General features: G+C 39.0%; 1 long non-coding RNA gene across 1 annotated transcript in view; it reads right to left on the reverse strand.

Moving 5' to 3' along the window:
• Positions 1–23216, reverse strand: part of LOC142426157 (uncharacterized) — a 64347-nt gene extending 41131 nt beyond the window's left edge. Inside the window, exons 1-2 of the long non-coding RNA XR_012779729.1 lie at positions 23160–23216; positions 8156–8308 (exon numbers count right to left, since the gene is read on the reverse strand). This is a non-coding gene — a long non-coding RNA (uncharacterized LOC142426157). The remainder of the gene's footprint in view (positions 1–8155; positions 8309–23159) is intronic.
• Positions 23217–23267: the final 51 nt, after the last annotated feature.

Genomic DNA, 23267 nt, shown 5'->3' on the forward strand with positions numbered 1-23267 from the left:
TGATGTATTTGACACAGTTGGTTCATTTCTGAAAGAGCATAAAATCTCTTGGGAAAAGGTTTGTGGTGTTTGCACAGATGGTGCTCCAGCTATGCCAGGATGTCGATGTGGATTTCAACATTTGGTACAGAATGAATCTCCAAGTCATTGGAACTCACTGTATGATTCATCAGCAAATACTAGCAATGAAGACGCTGCCACAAGAGTTAGAAGAAGTGATGAAAAGCGTCATAAGTTTTGTCAATTTTTTAAAGGTGAGCACTTTAAACAGTTGACTATTTTCACAACTGTGCAACGAGTTGCATGTGCTGAATAATGCTCTGCTATTTCATACTGAAGTGAGATGGCTGTTGAGAGGAAAAGTTTTAAAACGTGTTTTTGAGCTTTGTGATGAACTCAAAACGTTTTTTAATCAGAAAGCAAGACCGCAGTTCAAAGCACTTTTCAGTGATAAAAGTGAACTGCATAAAATAGCTTACTTGGTTGACATCTTTGCCATGTTGAATGAGTTAAATTTATCAATTCAAGGACCAAATGCAACATCCCTTGATTTTTCTGAGAAGACCCAATAATTCCAAATGAAACTTCAGCTTTGGCAGAAAAACTGAATGAAAATAAAATGTACATGTTGCCTACCTTATCTGCTTTCTTTGAGAAATATAACGTTGAACCAGACAAAAGGATTACAGTGACAATTTCTGTGAAAGAACACTTGCACATACTTGCAAACGAAATTTCGTTGTACTTTCCAAATCTACCTGACACCGCATTTGCACTTGCCAGAAGCCCATTCACAGTCAAATTTGAAGATGTTCCTGAGAAAGCACACGAGGAGTTCAGTGAACTTATTGACAGCGATGCAGCCAGAACTGATTTCTCTACAATGCCAGTTACAAAATTCTGGATCAAGTGTTTACAGTCATATCCTGTTCTGTCTGAGACTATGTTGCACCTTCTTCTTCCATTTCCAACAGCATATCTTTGTGAAAGAGTTTTCCAGTTTGTTGATTATCAAGTCTAAATACAGAAGTAGTCTTGTTGTGGAAGATGATCTTCATTGTGCTCTTGCAAAGATTGCCCTGAGAATTCCTGATATGGTGAGAAAGAAGCTATCTCAACCTTCCTGTTGATGTTGGCTTTTTAGCCATACTGTCACAAAATGTATCAATGTAGTTCATTGTTGTTATATTAAGACTGTTACCCATGCTACACTGTGCTTCAAGACAAAATTTCATTTGTTTGTAATTAGAAATAAATATTTCACAATATATAATTACATATTGTTTTGTGATTATCATTATACTGTAATTATGTTCAATTTGTACCCATGAAAAATACATCCTGCATATCACATATTTACATTATGATTCATAACAGTGGAAAAATCAGTTATGAAGTAACAATGAAAATAATTTCATGATTGGGGGGGTCACCACAACATGAGGAACTGTATTAAAGGGTAACGGCATTAGGAAGGTTGAGAACCACTGTTCTGGAAGGTAGACTAATTCAACTTTCTCTCTCGATAAAATAACTAACACTTAATTCTGAAGTTGAAATAGGGTTCTATTTTCTTAACTATTTCTGGAGAAAGAATTCCCATCTGTGATCAAAATTATACTTGAAAATACTTCCCTAAGACTCCGGATAGAGCAAGATATGACAAAATAACGATGTATAAATCACAAAGGGCACATGAGGGAGGGGAGAGCGAGGAGGGAGGGGGGAAAAATAGAGGACCTGATGCAAAGGGCTTAAGTGGAGAGCAAATGCTTTGAGAATGATTGGGGCGGGGAATGTATGGATGTGCTTTATACAATTGATGTATGTATATGTATGGATGGTGATAAGAGTTGTATGAGTCCCTAATAAAATGTAAAAAAAGAAAAGGGAAAAGAAAGAAAGAAAAGAAAATGATTAGGGCAAAGAATGTACAGATGTGCTTTATACAATTGATGTATGTATATGTATGGACTGTGATAAGAGTTGTATGAGCCCCTAATAAAACATTTAAAAAATAAAAAATAAATTAAAAAAAATACTTCCCTAAACACTGTATTCATATTGAAGATGTGATTTACCTCCCCAACCAAATGGAAGCCCTGTGAGGGCAAAGAGAAAGCCTTTTTTTAGCTAAAGATTGTGTGTGTGTGTGTGTGTGTGTGTGTGTGTGTGTGTGTGTGTGTGAATGTTTGTGCATGTACCTGTGCATAACACATAATCTCTTAGGGATCTCTTATTTAAGTGTAGCCTCCCAAACTACTACAACTTAAACACTTATATTCTGGCATTGGCCAGATCCATATTTCTCATGCTTGTCATCAGATCAGATCTAAACTTTTCAGCCTGAGGTCCACACTCTTTGAAAACTGATCCTGGTGTGCTACTTCTCCCTCAACTTCTAACCACCTGAAAGAAGTCTCCTGCTTATTCCTTCTTCTGCTCATCTTCTTCAGCTGATAGTTTTCTAACCAGAAATTTCCTCTTTCCTTCTCCCCATCCATCAAAGACTAGGGCCATGTCCATTGAGGGGTAAATATTCTCCAAGAAAATTTTCTTAGCAAACTTCACTCAACACTGACTTTTCATTTTACGTTATAATCCGTTATTAGTTCTTTTTGTGCCCAGTAGTGTTCACTTGATTGATCTTCTGCCTCATTCTCAATTCATTTTCTCTACCAAATTATAGCCTTCTTAAGAGGCAGAAGAAAGACCTTGAATCCATAGAGAAATGAGTGAGTAGTAAAACAGTTTATTTTCATTCTCCATATAATAGTTTTTCACATGTAGTTATTGAAGAAAACAATCATTTTTATACCTTTATATTCCACAAATAGAAAAAGAAATTGTCAATCATATCTGGTTTGAGCAAAGAATGAGTTAGAAGAACTGGTCTCTCCGATTTTCTCTAGATGGTCATGGAAGTACTTAGTTCTGTGCAGTAAACTCACTCTTTTGGGAAACATGAGGAGATTACTCTTCTTGATTCTTTCATTTCATGTTTGCATAACCGTGACCTTGACTTTAATCAATGTGACTTCTAGGGAGAAACTATAGTCATGTGCTATTTGTCATTTTACTTTTTACTTGTCACAGTAATTGTGGAAGCACAGAGATAGTAGACGCTCCTGTTCAGCCAGGATCGCTAAATGACGACCATGTAAGTCAATGAAATGTAAAATGTAGACAACCTAGACAATGACCTAATTCATGATAAACATGTAACAGGAGCAAAGTACAAATTTACCTTGTTTTATACCATTAAGGTTTTATTTTTACTAAAGCACAACCTATCCTATTGTGACCGATATAGCATCTTACTATTATCACAATGAAACTTGGAATGTTGAAATATGAGGGGACTGAAAAATGGAATGGCTATCTAAGTTAATGCATCTTTATCTATGATCCAGAAGCATGTACTAAAGAAGTTTGTCTCCTAAGCTGGTGGGTAAAGAATTATGTTCCTTTAATACTTCCTTCACACATCTTTTCATTGCGTTTCTCATAATTTCTTTTCTTCCTTTGCAGTTCTCATTGCCTCTTCAAACTTCTCATATTATTTTGAAATTTCAATCACAGACTACACTTAAACCTTGTTGCTGTCAGGTGCCATTGAGTCAGCTCCGACCCATAGCTACCCGATGAACAGCAGAACAAAGCACTGCATGGTCCTACACCATCTTCACAATTGTTCCTATGCCTTGTTGCAGCCACTGAGTCACTCCATCTCGTTGAGGTCCTCCCTTCTTTTGCTGCCCCTCCACTTTACCAACATAACGTCCTTCTCCAGGCACTGGTCTCTCCTGACAACATGTCCAAAGTATGTGAGATGAATTCTAGTCATCCTTGCCCCTAAGGAGCACTCTGGCTTTACTTCTCTCAGTACTACTTCCAACACAGACTGGTTTGTTCTTTTATCAGTTCACAGTATTTTTGATATTCTTCTCCAGCACCATAATTAAAATGCATGGATTATTATTTGGTCTTCCTATTCAATGTCCACCTCATGTATATGAGGCAATGGAAAATACAATGGCTTGAGTCAGGCACATCTTAGTTCTCAAAGTAAAATCATTGCTCTTCAGTATGGTAAAGAGATCTTGTGAAGTAGATTTACCTAATGAAATACATCTTTTGATTTCTTGACCGCTGCTTCCATGAGCATTGATTGTGATCCAAGACACAATCCTTGTCAATTTCAAACTTCACTCCATTTATCATGATGTTATCTATTGGTCCAGTTGTGAGGATTTTGGTCTTCTTTACATTGAGTTGTAATTCATACTGAAGTCTACAATCCTTGCTCTTCATTGGCAAGGCTTTAATTCCTCCTCCTTTCAGCAAGCAAGAGTATGTCATCTGCATAGCTCAGATTGTTAATAAGCCTCCTCCAATCCTGATGCCATACTCTTCTTCATTTAATCCAGCTTCTCAGAATCTTAATTTAAATCTTAACTACTAAACTTAAATCTTAACCACGGCAATATTTAGTGGTAAATTTCCCTAACTTCTACATATATTATTTCTGGTTAAATGTTAAAATTCCACTTATGTCCTCATAGTTGCAGCTGCTAACTTATATGAATGTTATTTGCATTATTTTGCTATTGATATTGTTTTAGAAATAAGATATTACAGATCTGGTCCTATTAATCTACTTAGGAGATGCTTTGACCTAGTCATGGCATACATATACATGGTTTCCTTGTGCTTCAAAAAATGTAACATATATGTAAAGTTTAAAATATGAAAACTACTTAGTATGTTTACTATAAACATGCTTGTAGATTATGTATATATACTTATACACCAATATGCTGTTAACTACATTCCCCTGTGAATACATTCCGCACCACACACAAGTACTATATAGCTATGAATAATGAGATGATTAAAAAGCATAATGGAAAAATGGCAAGGCAACTGTGGGGGGTTTTCCTGGTGTGTGTGTTTTTCCTACTCTCGAGGACTCATTGCAATATTTCCTGTTCCGTATTAAGTTTGAGAGCTTCTGAGAAGTATTCTTAGAATTCCAATCTTTTGGAAAGAAGAATGATTCAATTAGAGGGTTTTTTAATCATAATGATTACTTTATGGTAATGATCTTACATGGCTAAGATGTTGTACTTATGTTGCACTTGGATGCAGCATTTCATTTGAACAAATTCCAAGAACCATCTATGACTTTATTATTGTACCTACTTTTTACGAGTTCTTTATCCAAGAACCTCTTCAGTCTCGGTTGCATGGGGCGGTAGTTTGACAGAATGCAGTGAAACCAGCACATGACAAAATGAGGGTGCACACAACTGTTTGAAAGCAAACCAGAACCCCCATATGTAGCAATCCATTTAAAACGGGGTAAGAAACTAGTCTTTCAGAGATACCAAGAAATTCCCTCGAAGTTTCATTGGAGAAAATGGAATCTGACCCAGATCATATTAAGCCATGTTTTGCCTCCCACAATTGGGGGAGGGAACGAAAGCGCCAACATCATTGCCGTGTCTAAGAATATTTTGCTACCTAAAGATCAAGGCTAGCCAATTTCTTGATGACTTCATTTATTCAAGTGGCAAGACCCAAGTAGAAACAAAATTTTTTAAATGAATTGTTTATAAGTTATTATAGGGGAAAAACATTTTCTTTGTAAAAGTAAAACTTAGTACTAATTTTTTTCTTTTACTAACTCTAGTTAAGATTTTCAACTTGTCACGATCATTCAACCAGTATTAATTGAATCCTGACTATATAAAGGAACAAAACACATGCTAATATGTAGGAGTACAAGGCAGTTTAGACCACATGTAACAGAATCAGCACAGATAACGCTGGTGCTCCTATAGAAGGTTTGGTGGGAGAGGTGAGTCTTAAACTAAACCTTAAAAGATAGGTGATAGGTTTCCAAATTTATTTGGTCTATGGTCGCCTTTCAGAAATAAAATTACTCAGGCAAGGGTAAAGTGCAGGTGTCTGCTTTTGCACCCCCAGGTCATTCAACACCCCCAGGGGACTGAACCATCTACTTTGGGAAACACTGGTGTAGATGACAGTGATGAACCAAAGGTCAAAACACATGCAGGTGATCTGATGGCAAGGAGACGAGTATACTTCCAGAGCCGACAAGTTCTGGTTACTGATTCGTGACAGCATGCATGTGTGTGCCTATATATTTAGTAATAGCAAAGATGCTCCCCTTTGAGGGAGATGAATCAAGTTCAGGGTAAGCGTGAGTTTAAAGCATGGATGCAGCCTTGGAAATGAAGACTACCAGTTCCTTTGAGATAGGAATCATCCTCCTTTCCTCTGAAAGAGCATCTGAGAAGGTCACAAAATCTATTTTGTGCTTTCTTACTCCCCTTCTCCTTTTTCCTAAAGTAATTCAACCTCTAGATCTGTCTTTTCACTAATACACTTCACTAGTACATTCATCTCCACATTTGTCGAGCACTTACTGTATGTCAGTAACTCTGCTGAGTATTGTGGATCCAAAGATCAGCTGGCTACTTCCCTTCACTTTAACTACCTATGTATCTCTGTATCTATCTCTGTATCTCTGTATCTATCTCTGTATCTATCTATCTCTGTATCTATCTATTTGTCTACCTATCTATCTATCTATCTATGCATCCTGTTGTCTTGCATGGTGCCTGACAGCTGGTTGCTGTTTGATAATGACTTCCTACTTTTAAGACATAGATAAGGAAATTAGAAAGCATAAACTGAATTTCTCAGTAAAGCAGGATGGTTATTATCTGGGGAGAAAGGAAAGGATCAGCAATGGATTGTGTGCATGAGCAGAGAGAACGTCGAGTGCCTGGCGCGAGAAGTGGGTGAGGAGTGCGTGGGAGATCAATAGCAAGAACGTCAAGCAGCCAGGAGAACCCAGTTGGATTCTGATAAATACATTTTGTAGTAGGCCTAGGGTACACACAGTAGTGTGGATTTCTCTGAAATGACTGCTCCATAGAGTTTCCGAGGCCATAAATCTGTATGGGAGCAGACAGTAGGATCTTTCTCCACAGTAGCAGGCTGGTGGGTTTGAATCCCCAGCCTTTCAGTTAGCAGCCCAATGCATCAACCTGCGAACCACGTGAGTGCTTTTAAATTACCCACAGACTGGGAAAGATAGGGCAAAACACATAAGGACAGAAGGGTGATTAAAATGACGATGGATGTGATGGCACGTAAAGGTAAGATCTCACTTGCCCAAATAACATGGTGTTACATGACATTTCCCTGATAAAGAGTTGTATCATCAATAAATCTGATTTAGGACTCATATAGAAATATCCACATAATGGTCTTCTTATGTACACTCCTACCCAGAACAAGGGTCCAACGCAAGATATTGCAAATGTGATATGGAATAAATTAATATCATAAGCTCTTTTATTGTGAGATTTTGGGACTATCATACAATCCAAAAACAAATCAAACCAAACAAACCCCACCGACATGAAGTTGATTCCAAATCATAGGGACCCTCCAAAGAGTTTCTGAGGCTGTAAGTCTTTATGGCAACAGGTGAGTGTCATCTTTCTCTTGGAGAGGGCCATGGATTTGAACCTCTGACCTTCTGGGAGTAGTCTAACCCTTACTCAAAAGGGCCATACTATAAAAACCCCATACATTCCTTCTGGGAGTGAAATGGGAGATCTTTCCAGAGGACGTTAAACTTATCTATCCAAATGAAAAATAAGATAGTATGATAGTTCCATTGATCCCGCTACTATTATTTGCATTTATGTTGTTTGTTACTTAGTCCTATTTAACAAATCCATGAGTCTGCATATTTGAAATGACTATAAACAAATACGGAAAATATCATTAGATTATATAAAGATATATAACTGAATACATCAGTATGCTAAAACTTTGGCAGAACGAGTATCTTCTGTTTTAAACCAGTTCTTTGAACCTAGATTTTCCTCAGTTTAGATGGATCCCTGCTTTTATAGGAAAGGAGCTAACCTCACTTTCTATCTCTAGGAAGACAGGTAGGTGGTCAGTATGAGTTGAATGCAATACTAAGATTATATGTATATATATATATTTATATTTGCCTCTGCCATCGAGGGGCTTCTGATTCACAGCGACCCTACACGGAGAATTTCTGGTGTGTCCTAATGCTTCAGAGAGCAGATAGTCTCACCTGTTTCCCGTAGAGCGGAACCGCAGACTTTGTGGTTAACAGTCCAGCTCTTTAGTCTCCAAATGGTCCGTGTCAAATAGTGGGGCCAGATGTCGTGCAACTCAAGAGCAGATCTGTGTCTCACTTGTTCATAGTTGAATCTCCATTGTGTACCTAAGTGTCAGATACGGAATGGGTGGGCCAAGGAAGGCAGGCAATAGGAAATAACATTCTCTTAAGGCAGTAACCTTAGTGGGTAAGGTACTGAACCAAACATTTGCGCTTTAACACTGTCTTAAAAATGGTACATGTTGTAAAACACTAAAGAACTTTTGGAAGTACTCACATTTTAAAAAAGTAGAGAATTGCATACAAATTATAGGCAATTTGCATATGAAATCACTTGTTGTTAATGTGTTACTTAATAAGCATACATTTGTTCCTGTATATTTTCTTGCCCATGATTAAACTAACACCTTTTAGAAAAAAAATGTTGTAGAACTATATTTCAAATTTCAATTTGGGGTCGGGGGAGGGTGATACTGCTACTGGGTATAAGTATAGGACGGAAAACCAACCTAAAAGATTGTTATCTCACAGTTCAAAACAATCACACAGCACAGATAATGCAGTTTATTATCTTGAGGGAGACTTTCCAAGTGTTTTGGGAACCTCATTTGTCTTGACAAAGATAAATTAGATGAAACTGAGTGGAAAGAGAGCTCTCCAAAAGATGAGTTATAGTATCCTTCAGTTATTGGTGATAACAATAATTCATCTTACCATTTTACTTTAAAGTTTACACATGATTTCACGTCCTCTAGCTCAATGGATTGGAACAACTTGCAAGGTTAATACTAGCAGGCAGCTAATACTAGCCCTTTGATCCCCCGGCTCCCTGTTTCTTTGATGCGTCAAGCAGTTCAGATATGGGAAAGATTGAAATACAGGAGTTGATACCAAAAAGGATCACTCTAAATTGATCATAGTTAATATCTGTCTGAATTTCCTTTATGTTTTTTTTACCGTGGAGCATTCAAGTATTTGAGCTAACATTATATAGTTTGTTCATCTGCTTTTCTCTTGTGCATTACAATAATCCTTTTCTATTTAACGATCTTCACAATGTATTTCTAGAGTTGAAGTGTATATTAATAGATAAATATTTTTGACATTTTTATGTTTAAATTTTGGGGTATGACTTCCTTAAAATAGATTTCAAAATTACATTTACCAAATACAAGCACCAACCACCAATCAGAAAAGATTTGACATTCTATGAGGAGGCTTCGAAAAGTTTGTGGAAAATAGATTTTAAATATAATGAATTTCCCCCCACAAACTTTTGGAATCTCCTTCGTATAGTCAATCTTATTATCTTCCAAAATAATCCTATTTTTATCTCCCCTAAAAGACTATTGGAAGTTTTCTTTGCATCTCACATAAATGCTAAAGACAGAAGCCCTCAATGATAGCTTCCATTTGCCCTTCTCATTCTCTCCTTACGTTCTCCTGTGAGAAAGAAAGCATCTAAAAGTTATTATTTTGCAACATTAAAAAATAGCATCAACTTGCTTTACCATCCTCTATTCAGAGAAATATGATTTTATTAAATATTATCCAAAAATTGCCATTGTTTTCTTGTTGTCCTTGGCACTCTCCCTCACTAGCGAGGACTGCATGGTTGAATACAGATGAAGACTCATCCCCTCAACAACCAGAAGTGCCGAGCCAACTGATCAACACAGCCAGTAGGCTTTGCTTTCTCTTCCGTACATGTAGGCTATTAAGACAAACTGTCCTGACTTAGCCACGACATAGACCAGAAGATACTTTCTGGTCTTGAGGGATAGTGGACAATCTCTCATTAAACCAAATACCAAACCAATTGCAACTGAATTGATTCTGATTCTTGGCCACCCCTTGTGTGTCAGAGTAGAACTGTGCCCTGGATGATTTTTTACAAGCAGAGTGCCGGACCTTTCTTCCGAGGCAATTCTAGATGGACTCAAACTGCCAGCTCTTTAATTAGCAGTGAAGCATTTTAACCAGGTGTGCCACCCAGGTCTTCCAGAATCTCTACTTACAGACTGTTAAAAATGAGAGAAGGAATGAAAGTGTCATGTGCACTTTTCCTTTCTAAAGTAACAGAAGGGTCAATAATACAAAAGACAAGGATGGAAATATTAAAGAAGACCAAAGAAATTAAAGTAGTCAAATGACTTAGGAAGAGTAATAAACATGGTACACACACACACACATACATACATACATTGCAGTCTCCAGAAGCTAATATGTTTTACTCACCAGAAGATGTTTGAGACCAAGGAGAAAATCATAGAATGGTTAAATCAGTGAATTAAAAAATAAGTATTTTTTACATGCTTTGGTCTAGCTGAAATAAATAATAAAATTTTAAAAGTATTTTTATTTTATGTCATTTCACTGTTAAGTTTGTCAAACTCTTCTTTTTAAATGGTTACTTTCATGCTACAAAAATATTTGGAAATATGAATATTAAAATGTATGCAGTTAGATAATTTGCAAATTCAAAGATAAATAAAAAATAATCCATACATTTAGGGGGAAATCAGTTTATGTTTTCTTAATTGAATTGCCAGTCAGTTGTTCAGAACCAGTACTCTGTCCTCACCATTAAGAGGCACGGTACTGCTAGTTTGTATTTAAGAAATGAAGATCAGAAAAATCTATCCAATAAGATTGAAGAAAAAATTGTTTTTAAAGGTTCAAATCTAAAGTCAAGATGAAACATGTGCAAAGTAAAGAACTCATTGAGCTTTCATACAGAAAACAAAAAATACCATAATACAGAATAAGAAACTATTGTCATCAGATTTCTCCTCAGCAGCATTGGTTCTAGAAAAGAATTGAAAAATTCCTTCAAAGTTATGAGGAACAATTAATAAAATATCTTTGAACCTAGAAATCTTTGCCAAGTTAAACTTTTGCTCAAGAGTGAGGATAAAATAAAGACATTTTCAGACACATGAATACAAAAAGCTGAATACCCACAGAACTTTGCTTTGAGGCCTTCAGAGTTTAAAAGTCTTTCTGGAAGCAAATGTGTCATCAGAACACTCATTTTAAATGGTGTTAAGTCAGGGGCCGGGCATGAGCTTGTCAGAACAGTGGAAAATAAGAGACAGGAAGATTCTGGGGACACCTGAGAACTGTCTGTGCTTTGCCTAATAACTTCTCCAATAACTTCTACCTACAGGAAGATGTGGCCCTGCTGAGACATAAAAATGCCTTAGCAAGCATTCAAGCTTCCCAATTCTGGAAGGCGATAACGTGTGCAATTTCACAACTGCTTTATGCCCAATGAGGGAGTCAGGGGATCAGTTAAAGCAGCAGCTGATCTAAGCTTCGGATGGATAAGGAATGATCGTGTCTGGGTTTGATTCTCATACTGAAGTAATCAGCCGAGCAAACAAACAAAGAAAGAAGAAGAAACTATTCTCAGACACGGAGCAGAACCTAAATGTGATTCCAGAGAAGGGAAACAAACAGGTGGAGGCCTACGCTTGGTCAGTTCACTGCTTCTAGTTCATTTTCAGTCAGCAACCAGGGAGGTGGATTGGAAAGAAACTCTAGTGGTCGAATTGAGTTGAGTGAGGAAACAACGACCAAGAATTTGAAAGGGTGGAGCAGGCTGTGGAGAGAAAGCGCTCTGGGGAACCTGCAGAGCAGTCTCATTACATTTTTGAGTATTGATGAATCTGTGCTCACGAGAGGAGAAACTGCCCATAACTGGAAAGTAGTAAACAAAACAATTCCCAGAGCGCACACAGGAGGGGGAATAGTTTGTGTTCCCACCAGTGAGATAGGGAGGGCCTTTTAATACAAGAGACATTGATTAAAATACTAAGAACGCTGTCACCTTACTGGGTCAATTCATCTTGTTGAGGGTTCTCCTCTTTTGTACGGACCTCTACTGTACCAAACATGAGGACCCTTTCCAGGGGCTCGTCTTGCTTGATAATGTCGAAAACGAGTGAGATGAAGTCTCCCCATCGGGACACCAAAGAGCATCCTTGCTGCCCTTCCTCCAAGCCAGATGCCTTTGTTCTCCTGGCAGTCCCTGGCACTCTCAATAGTCTTCACCCACACCATCATTCTGCTCTGGTCTTCCTCACTCGTTGTGCAACTTTCACGTGAAAAAATGGAAATACCATGGCTTGTGTCAGGCATAACTTCATCTTCAAGGTGACGTCCATGCTCTTCAACACTTTAAGGACATCTTGTGCAGCAGATTTGCCCAGTGGGATATGTCGCTTGACTTTGTTGACTGCTGCTTCCATCAGTATTGATTATGGTTGCAAGAAAAATGAAGCCCTGGAAAAATTCTATCTTTTCTCTGTTTCTCATGATGTTTGTTGGTCTAGTTAAGATTTTTGTTTTCCTGACATGGAGTTGCAATCCACACTGAAGGCTGCAGTCCCTGATGTTCATCAGCAAGTGCTTCAAGCCCTCTTTACTTTCAGCAATGAATGGCTGTGACAACTGCTGCTGTAGGTTGTAAACAAGCCTTCCTCCATCTGAAACGGAATTCTTCTGCACATGGTCCAAATTCTCACATTATTTGTTCAGTGTAGTGATTAAATGATCATAACGAACAAATACAACTCTGATCCACATTTCCTGATTTTAAACTACTCAATATCCCCTGATTCTGTTCAATGGCTGCCTCTTTGTCTATGGACAAGTTCCACACGAACACAAAGAAATGTTCTAGAATTCCCCTTATTCTGAATGTATCCATAGTTTGTTATGATCCACACAAATACCTTTGCATAGCTAATAAAACACAGGTAAACATCTTTCTGTTGCTATCTGTTTTCAGAGAAGGTCCATCTGACATGAGCAATGACATATCTCATGCCATGTCTTCTTCTGAATCCAATCTGAATGTACAGCTGCAACAGGGTTGAATTGTCTTTATCAAAATTGGATTTGCTTGTGCTCTCAGTGATATTGTTTGATAACATCTGTATTTTATTGGGTCACTTTTTTTCTATGGAATGGGCATAAATATGGATGTCTTCCATTTGGTTGGCCAGGTAGTTGTCTTCCAGATTTCTTGGCGTAGACAAGTGAGTTTTTCCATTGTCGAATCAGTGTGTTGAGATCATTTTAATAGTATTCAGCAAATTCCTGGAGTCCTGTCTTTCTCTAATGACTTCAGTGCAGCTTGACCTTCTTTTAGCATCATTGGCTCTTGACCTTATGCTACCTCTTGGAATGGTTGAAAGTCCTTTGTATGTGTTTACTGTGACTCTGTATAGTTCTTTCATCTTCTTTTGATGTTTCCTGAATCATTGACTATGTTGCCCATAGAATTCTTCAATATTTCATAGCTTCCAGAATCACAGCAACAAACAAGCCACCACAGTATGACCAGCTGACACACGATGGTACCCAGCAGTAGATAGCTAATGGAGTTCTCTGAGCATCTTGAACTGTGGGTTTGTGGTTTTCATCATTTCCTCCATCATTATCTCTTCAAATATTGCTCTTCCCCATTTTGGGATCCTAATTACATGCATGTAAAACTGACTGATGTTTCATTGGGCGTCACGCGGCATTATGACAAACTGACTGTGCATATATGCGTCGTACACTAGAATCACAGCACTTGGATATTATATTTGCAGTTTTCAAGTCTTGCCGCTTCAGTGTCATCCTGAGACATCAACATCATCCAAGCTGCAATTCTTCCTCCAGGGGATTCCACCAAGATGTACCTCCAAATTTTACTAATTCCAAACTAGTTCCTTTGCTCTTCCCCTAAGGGGTTAGCTACTTCTTGAATTTGCTACCTTCATGATATTTTATTATTTTCTTGTTGCCTTTTCAGTTAATTAAGAACTTATCCTGATGATAAGTTTTATATTAAATTTTCCCAGTTCCGATAACAGAGATGGCTTCTATTTCCTGACTAAAGCTTGAATAATACAAAAATTGTTAAAGGGAGTCCTAGTTTTTTTTTTTTAAAAAAACCCTGAAAACGGGATTTTTCAAGTGGTTTCATTGTGTTCTTGAGCGTAGCCATGGGTCCCAGCTCCTTGTTTGTGTAGGAAGTGGGATAGTAGCGGCCCATTGCATGGCTTAGCATCACATGTAGTCAACTCGTACTGAAATATTTTCCCAACTTATATGACCAGGGAGCTTTTTTTTAGATGGAGAATCTTTCAGGACCAGTATACAGCAAATTTTGGGAAATATTGGCTTAGCCAAACTACTCCATTCATTGCATCTTCTCTGAACACAGAGAGCATGTTCAAGATGCTGTTTATAATGTATTATATAAATTGAGAAATTTTACCCATCATTTGAAGCTAAATATATGTTTTACTATAATTATTTGTAACTCTTAGGGGCACTGAATCTCAACCACCCCCTTCAAGAAAATACTTGATTATATTACTTTATACATATGATCATTGCTACATAATGTTGCATTATTTGTTTTCACTGGCTAATTTTCAGAAGTAGATAACCAGGCTCTTCTTCCTGCTTATATTACTCTGGAGGTCTCTCTGAAACCTGAAATCGGTTTACAACAGGTGGCCCTACTGATATTTGACACACTGGTGGTATCAGTTCCAGCATCACAATAAAATGCAAGCCACCCCGTTATGAAAAACTGACAGGTGGCTGCTAGATATGACTGTCCAGCCCACTAGATTGGGAACTCTTTGAGGGAGGATCTTTGATTCATCTCTGTTCCTCCAGTACTCATCACTTATGAGGATGGTTACGCAAGTTAGCTATATTTATTTACTTCAATACGTGAGCATTTTGAATTTGAGGAGTTCTGGAAACTGCAACTCTTTACGGGAGTAGAAAGCCTCACCTTTCTCCTACAGAACACCTAGTGGTTTTCGAAGGGCTGACCTTGAGGATTTCAGTCCAACTTGCAGCCAATTCAGTTCAACCAGCATATATTGTTGCTGTTCGGTTCACTTGAGTAGGTCCTCACTCATGGCAATCCTATGTACCATAGAACAAAACACCACCTGATCCTGCACCAGCTTCACAGTCATTGTTACGTTTGAACCCATTATTGTAGCCACTGTGTCAACCCATTTCCAAGAGGATCTTCCTCTTTTTGCTGCCCTTCGCCTTTACCAAACAGGGACTGTTCTTTCCTGAAAACATATCCACAGTGTGTGAGACTAAGTCTCCCCATTTTCACTTCTAAGGAGAATTCTGCTTGTATTTATTCCAACACTCAGTTGGCAGTCCATAGTCCTTTCAATATTCTTCACCAGCACCATAATTCACATGCATCAACTCTTCCTTGTCAGAAACGATGCTAATTTTAACAGAAAAATCATGCATATAAATGCTCATAGTTAAATATGGATGCATAATGTAGTCGAATAAATTGCAACATCAAAGTAGCAAGTACCACAACAGAAATATATATATATATATATATATATATATATATATATATATATATGAGTTTCAGGAGTAGTGAAGCAGTGAAGAAGATGTACTCTGTATGAGGAGAGGTGTGAGGAAAAAGGTTCCCAGAGAAGATTTCTGAATAAGCTTGGAAAGTGAACAAGAGTTTACAAAGGAACTCAAGACCACAGCACTGGTAAAAGAATGGAGACAAGAACACAAAGGGCCCCTAAGGAATGGCTGGTGAAGCATTAATTACCAGAGGCGCTGTGACAGAAAATGAAGCTGGACACGTAGGTGGCAGTTAAAGCATAAAGGTCTTAGATGACATTCTAAGGAACGTGGGTGGACTTGCTAGATGACAGGACGCCAGAGAAGAGAAAGACCATTGGTCTCACCTTTCCTGATCTCCATTATCATTAATTCAACAAACAAGTGTTGACTGCAGAGAGTACAGTGAATTATTTCTGATAGTTGTGCCTCGAAAGGGCATCACAAAACAAGGTCATTTTGTTGATAAGGTAGATAGCCTAGTTTTCATTTGTAATTTCTCTCCTCTCCAATTGATTCTTGGCATAAACCCGCAGGACAGAATTTCTAACTCTGTAGCTAACACCAACCCCGACGTTTTGAAATGTTTCTGCCAGGCAGCAGATTTTTCAGCAACCCACTTCATACACTGTAATTAGTCTTCTATAAAGGGCACATTATTTCTTTTATCCCTTTTCTGAATTTCATAGCTTTCATTTTATTTTTGTTACGTTAATATCTATAAATTTCTATATAAGGTTAGGCCAAAGGAATCCGCATCTTTTCAGTCTGAAAACTCTTCTATTTGAAATGGAATCTTTTACTATAGAACAAATAAACTAAGAGAAATTTCTAAAATGTAGCTAATGGCCCACGAGAAAACATCTCTAGAAAAACACCCTAGAAAGAAGCACCACACGTGCTAACAAACCCCAACTGTTAGCTAAGTAAATAATACTACCCTACACGTGGAAGTCTGCTATCAGACACAGAATTGCCTACACAACTGAGAAAATACAAATCAAATGGTCACCAAATTAATACTTTATTAGATGTTCCAGAGAACAAATAGAACTTGAAATCCCATAATCAGTGGTGGAAAAAGAGGAATGCACAGGACCTTCTAACGGTTGTACTAGTTGAATGTACAAACCAGGTTTGTAAATGTGTTTCTTCGCAGTGTCTTGCATATTTGAAAAAAAAGGAATCACATCTAGATTACCTGAAATTGTTTGTTAATTTGCTACAGAAACAAAAACTTCTAGATACTCATTGCACTATTCTATATTAACAATAGAATGAGGGGGGAAATCAGTCTGTTAATATTGTAAAAAACCAACCCCTGCGTTAGATGAGTGGTGAGGGGCTTCAATTTGAGATTAGATACTATACCATAAAATCTTCTGGACAGTCAGCTGTGTATCTCGTCTGCTAACAAGGGACTGGGCAAGATGTCTTAAGATCTCGTCGAGTCTGATGCTCCCCAATGCCTTTAGAAATGAAAGCTTCATTGAGAGGATCCTGAGGGACAGGCCAAAAGGTTTCTTTTATCCCTACTACCCTTCTCTCAGTTCCTTCATGCCTCCTTCCTCCCCTTTTATTCAACCTGCTTGAAACTGAAGAATACACATTGTACACGTTTCTGCCTTTGTTTTCCCAACTGTAAATGCATTGGACTATTAGAACCAAGAGTTTTAACCCATTGTCCTTTACCTTTACATTGATACTGCTTATTTATTTTAAGTGTGTTTCAATGTTCTTCCAAAACTTGTCTTTCCAATTGGTCAAGGCATTTTATTAAATTTAATGATAGATTTTGCCTATAAGATTTCCAAGTCTTTTGAGCACGTTTGCAATAAAGCTATCTGCTAAAGAATGCTTGGGCAAATTTTAATTCAGTTTTTTTGTCCTCCTAATTCCACAGATTGTATTACATGGAATTAACTATTCAGGTTCTATGGTGGAGTGAAATTTCTTAATATGGCTCTTCTACCCACATCCCTAGTGTTCCTTCCCACTGACTGGTGGTATTCTGCACAGAATGTGTAAAACACTACACGAGTGAATTGATCGATATTCATTGCCACATCCATGGCTAGAAGGAAATGCCATCAAAGCAGGAAGAAGGAGAAAGCCCAGAACCATGGTAGTGGAGTGCATCTGAGATTTGTCTCCAGCAGTGGAGGGCACAGCCAGGATACCATGAGACAGAGGAGTAGCACTGAGACAAGGAGTCTGAAAAAGCAGTAGGCTGGCTTTCTGGTCCAGAGGCAGAAGCCAAGGAACCTTAAGACTGAGCGGCTGAGGACCAGAAGGAGAGCTGGCTGCTGGCCAAGGAGAATTGTTGCTTGGGACCAAAGACTGGGTCTTTAAAGTTTTCTGATTTGGGCTTCTGGAACCTGTTAACTTCCCTGGTAAACTCCCTGAACTGTGAGTACTGTCTGAGTTCTGTGTGGCGAATACAGCAACTTCTCTAACCCAGCAGAGACACAGCGTACTGTGGGGTGAATGGTGGATATCAGAATAGGGTAAAGAAGAAGGGAGGGGGAAGACATGTCTGACTTCTGTCTCATAGCAATAGGGAAGCCAGAGGAGGTCAGAAATGGCCCCCTCCATGATGCTTTTACATGGGTTAAATTCCTGTTTGAATCATATTACAGCAATCATATATATAGCTAAACAGAGAACATTTTGACAGTTTCTACATGCACCGTTTAGTGGCATTGGTTATGTTCTTTGAGTGGCACAACCATTCTTACTCTTCTTTTCTGATTAGTTCCTACCTCATTTACATGAATTTACTGCGTCTGAAGGTTTCCCTGGGGGCCCTGCTGGTGGTGTGGGTACGTGATGGGCTCCTAACCTCAACAGCAGTTCGAAACCCCCAGTTGCTCCACGAGGGCTTCTATTTCCCTAAACAGTAACAGTCTCAAAAGCCCAGGGATCAGTTCCACTCGGTTCTGTAGGGTCACCAGAAGTTCGACTTGACTCAATGACAGTGAATGAGATTTCCCGAAACCAAGTGGCAGTTACCTAAAGTCACAAGAGATGTCGATTAGGGTTGTTGTTGTTGTTAGGTGCCATTGAGTTGGTACTGACCCATAGGGACCTTATGCACAACAGAACAAACCACGGCCAGGTCCCTGCCCCAACCTCACAATTGTACCTTGGCTTGAGCCCATTGTTGCAGCCACTGTGTCCATCCATCTCATTAGGGGCTTCTTTTTTGCTGCCCCTCCACTTCACCAAGCATGATGTTCTCCAGTTTCATTTCTAGCACCAAGTCCATATTTTCTGACTACTGTTCCTTCCTCTTTGTTTCCAACTTTTGCATACCAATTGCAAATAATTATCAATGCATCTTGATTTCATGTTTGGTCAAATTCCGACTGAAGTTGGTGGTAGAATTCTTCAATTTCTTCAGGTGTAGTTTATGTGTTTGGTGCATAAACTTAAATAATATGAGGGAGTACCCCCCCTCAGAAAATCAGATTTGTTTTCAAAGCTATGTATTTAATATTTTTAAAAACAAAACAGCCTTATCACCTTGAAAGTACTCTCCATTATACTTAATACATTTGTAAATCCGTGATTCCAATATTGGACACATTTTTCAATCCCATCTGTTTGGATAGCTGGCAGTATCTCCCTCATCTTTTAATTCACCTTTTATACATTGTCAAGTCGCTGTCCTGTCATGTCCCTCTTTATTTTTGGAAACACAAAGAAGTCACATGGAGCAAGGTCAGGTGAGTCAGGTGCACAGGATCAGAGAGGCATGCTGGGGTTTTGCCACAGCTGGCACACTGAGATGGCTGCGTGAGCAAGTGCCTTGTTGTGGTGGCAAAAACAGTCCCCCGCCTGCCACAAATTAGGCCTTTTTCTTGCACACTGTTAGCCTATCTTTTCAGAACCTCTAAATAGAAAGATTAATTAACAGGCTGGCCTGGTGGGACGAACTCCAAAAGCACCAAGAACGGACATTTTCATTCATTCTGGAAGTTGATGGACATCAAGAATGAGGTTTGTCACCAATCGACATTTCACTGTTTTTGAAATGAGTAAACCAATCATAACTTGAGTCCCCCCCACCCCAGTGCTGTCCTTGTAAGCTGGGTTCAACCTTACAACAGTTTCTGCAGCATTTTCCCCAAGCAGGAAACAAAATTTCACAGCTGCACACAGTTCTCTTAAGTCGGCCATCACGAAAAACGAGATTCGAACGAAACTGCTTTTAGGATTCACTGTGACCAAAAAGAACCTCCCCAGGTGACACTACTCAGAGCATGGTGATGGATGCTCACCTAGGGGGGAAAAAAAGTACTAAGAAAGCTCCATGCAGTGGAGCTTCCCCCTCCCAATTTTAGGGGGATGCTCCCTAGTATTTGTATTGATTGGATTTCACTGAAGGCAGATTAATATAATCTTATCACAGACAGTGTTTAATTTTGAAATTGATTTTGAAATGGTCTGTTTTTTTGACACTGAATACTATTCTTCTAGATTGTGTTATTCCCAGCATAATAAATTACATGATTTTCTGATTCAAAATGGCCAATACCAGTTCATTTCTACTCACTAATGCCCAGGATATAGATCTTCATGCATTCCATTTCATTTGTGACAACTTCTACTTTTCCTAGATTCATATTTAGCACATTCCAAGTTCTGATAATTAGCAGATTTTTGCAGCTGTTTCTTCTTATGTTGAGTTGTGCCCCATCAGCAAATGAAGATGCCAAAGGTTCCATTCCCACCAGCTTTACTGGACTCAAGGCACCATGGTCCACTCCTCTCCAAGAAATCAGCCCCTCCTTAGTCACATGTTGAGTGCCCTCCAACTCAAGGGTCCGTCCTCCAGCACTATTTCCCACAATGTTCTCCCACTCATCCATTAGGCCTTCAGTGTGTGACAATGTTTTGAAGATATGCATAAGGTTTTCTATCTTATATCACAGCATCACACAAGACGTCACCATATGGTCAACTGACAGAAGTGGTAGATTAGGGTTGTATACTTATTCAATCTGTATGCTGGACTATATGAAGAAGAATAGGATGTGAGGGTTGAAGGATATACAGATGACATACCTATCCTATCAAAATTCAAGAAGTCTTAAATCAGTCATCATAATGAACATCAGCAAATACAGCTCAAGGTAAAGGTGGGGGAGATCCTCACAACTGGGCCAATAGATATTATCACAATGAACAAAATGGAAAGCAAATTGAAGTTGTCAAGATCAGTTTTAGTTGGATGCATAATTAATGCCCATGGAGCCAGCAGTCAAGAAATCCAGTGATGTATTGCATTAGGCAAATCTGCTACAAAAGACCTCTATAGTATCAAAGAGCAAAGATTTAACCTTGAGAAGGTGCCCCTGACTCAAGCTATAGTATGTTCAATCATCTTCTGTGCTTGTGAAGGTTAGTGAACAGATAAAGAACTTGAGGTTCACAAAGAATTTTGAAATAGCCATGAATGTTCAGAAGAATAAACAAATATTTCTTGAAGAATAATGTGGCATCAGGATTGGAGAAAAGGTTATTAACAACCTGAGATATGCAGATATGCAACCTTGCTTACTGAGGACTTGAAGCACTTGCTGATAAAGATCGAGGAATGTAGCCTTCAGTATGGATAACTCCATGTCAAGAAAACCTTGTACCTGGACCAAAAGGTAACATCAAGATGAATGAAGAAAAGGCTGAATTTGCCAAGTATTTTATCTTGCTAGGATCCACAAGCAATGCTCATGGAAGAAGAGATCAACAGACACATTGCATTACAGAAATCAGCTGCAGCAGACCTCCTCAGAACACTGAAGACCAAGGATGCTTCTTTGAGTACTAAGATGCGCCTGACCCACGGCATGGTGTTTTCAATTGCCTCATATGCATAGGAAAATTGGACATTGAATAAGGAAAACAAAAGAATTGATGCATTTGAATTGTGGTGCTTGAGAAGAATATTGAAAGTACCATTGATTGTTAAAAGGACAAACCAATCTGTCTTGGAAGAAGTACGGCCAGAGTGCCCCTTAGAGACCAGGATGGTGAGACTTCAACCTTACATACATTGGACATATTGTCAGAAGAGACCAGTCCCTGGAAAAGGACATCATGTTTGGTAAAGTGGAGGGGCCTAAAAAGGAGGAAGGCCCTAATGAGATGGTTTGACAGTGGCTGCAACAATGGGCTCAGGCATGGGAACAGTGATGAGGATGGGCCAGGGCCTGGTAGTGGTTCATTCCGTTGAACAGTGTGACTATGAGTTGGAACCATTTCAAAGATTCCAAACAGCAGCAACAATAGGGTTCCTACCGATTCCTTCACGTTGTTGTAGTACATTTGATCCCACCTGGCTAGATCTTAATAGTATAATGCTCAAGGCAGACCTCTTAGTAGCTAATCTATTGTTTGATTTTGTTGACGACTCAAGGGATATTTCGTAGAACTTAAATTCTGAACATTGGGTTGTTGGAAGACTGTGGCTTACGATGGAAGTGCTAAGTCCATTTTCTGAACAGTTTTATTAACTGATAGGGCGGGTTATTGATGGCATTTGTGCTATTGGGTCCACATGGCCATGTGTCATACCCTTAGCTCTGAACCAATCTTGTCAGCTTTTCTATGTAGGATAGTATGTGTATCCCAATCATGAGCTCTTTCCCATTTCTGTAGTCCTGCCTGCAACTGCGCTGTATTGATCTACCTCCAATCATGCTTTTGTGCAGTTTCCCAGGCCCCACGGAGTGCTGAAATTCTGTAAACTCGTGGACACCATAATGGCCTCACACTGCCAGTCTGCCTCACCCACATGCGTTGTCTTTGTCTGGTTTAAGACCTTAAAAGTGTGTCTTTATAAATTATATTTTTATGGAGGAGTGTCCTGGTGGCATAGTGGGTTGCACATTGGATTGCTAACACAAAGGTCAGCTGTTTGAACCACCAGTGGTTATGCATGAGAAAGAGGCTTTCTGCTCCTGTACTGATTTAGAGCTTCAGAAATCCATAAGGGCAGTTCTATTTTGTCCTGTAAGGTTGCTGTGAGTCAGAATTGACTCAATAAGTTTAGGTTTTCTTTTTTTTCCCCCTCACCTAGCATAAGGATTTTGTGGCATCGTGGTTATATATTTGGACTACCAGCTGCTCCAAAAGAGGAGGCATGGCTTTATACTCCCATAAAGAGTTGACAGTCTTGGACACCCGCAGGGGTAAGGTGCCTATGAGTTGGGATGTCTCATGACAGTGAGGTTTTGGTAATTATCTCAAGGCAATCATATCAGGGACATCTACCCTCAATAGTCTTTGAGAATTTAGAATTACATTCTGCATCCCCCACCCTCAAGATTTCTATGAAATCTTAGATCAAAATGTTAAGCAGTGGGCGGCGCGTGCCATCCAGTTTTTCGGGCCTCGTGGCGGAGGCAGTTGTTCACGGAGAAAATGAGTCCCGCGTTCCCTCTCCTATTGCTGACGGTCTCCTTCCACTATTGCTCCATTAAACAGAAAACAACGGTGTCTGCTGCGAACTCTTACCAAGCCCGGCTGCACTCACCCTCTCGAATACAACGAGCAAACGCGTGCTCGGCGTCAGCAATTGCCATCGCGGGCGCTCGACGTGACGCGCGTGGCTGATCCCTGTGGTTGGTTGGCGAGCTTGTCA

The sequence above is a fragment of the Tenrec ecaudatus genome, chromosome 14, assembly GCF_050624435.1.
Source record: "Tenrec ecaudatus isolate mTenEca1 chromosome 14, mTenEca1.hap1, whole genome shotgun sequence".
In the NCBI taxonomy this organism is placed as follows: Eukaryota; Metazoa; Chordata; class Mammalia; order Afrosoricida; family Tenrecidae; genus Tenrec; species Tenrec ecaudatus.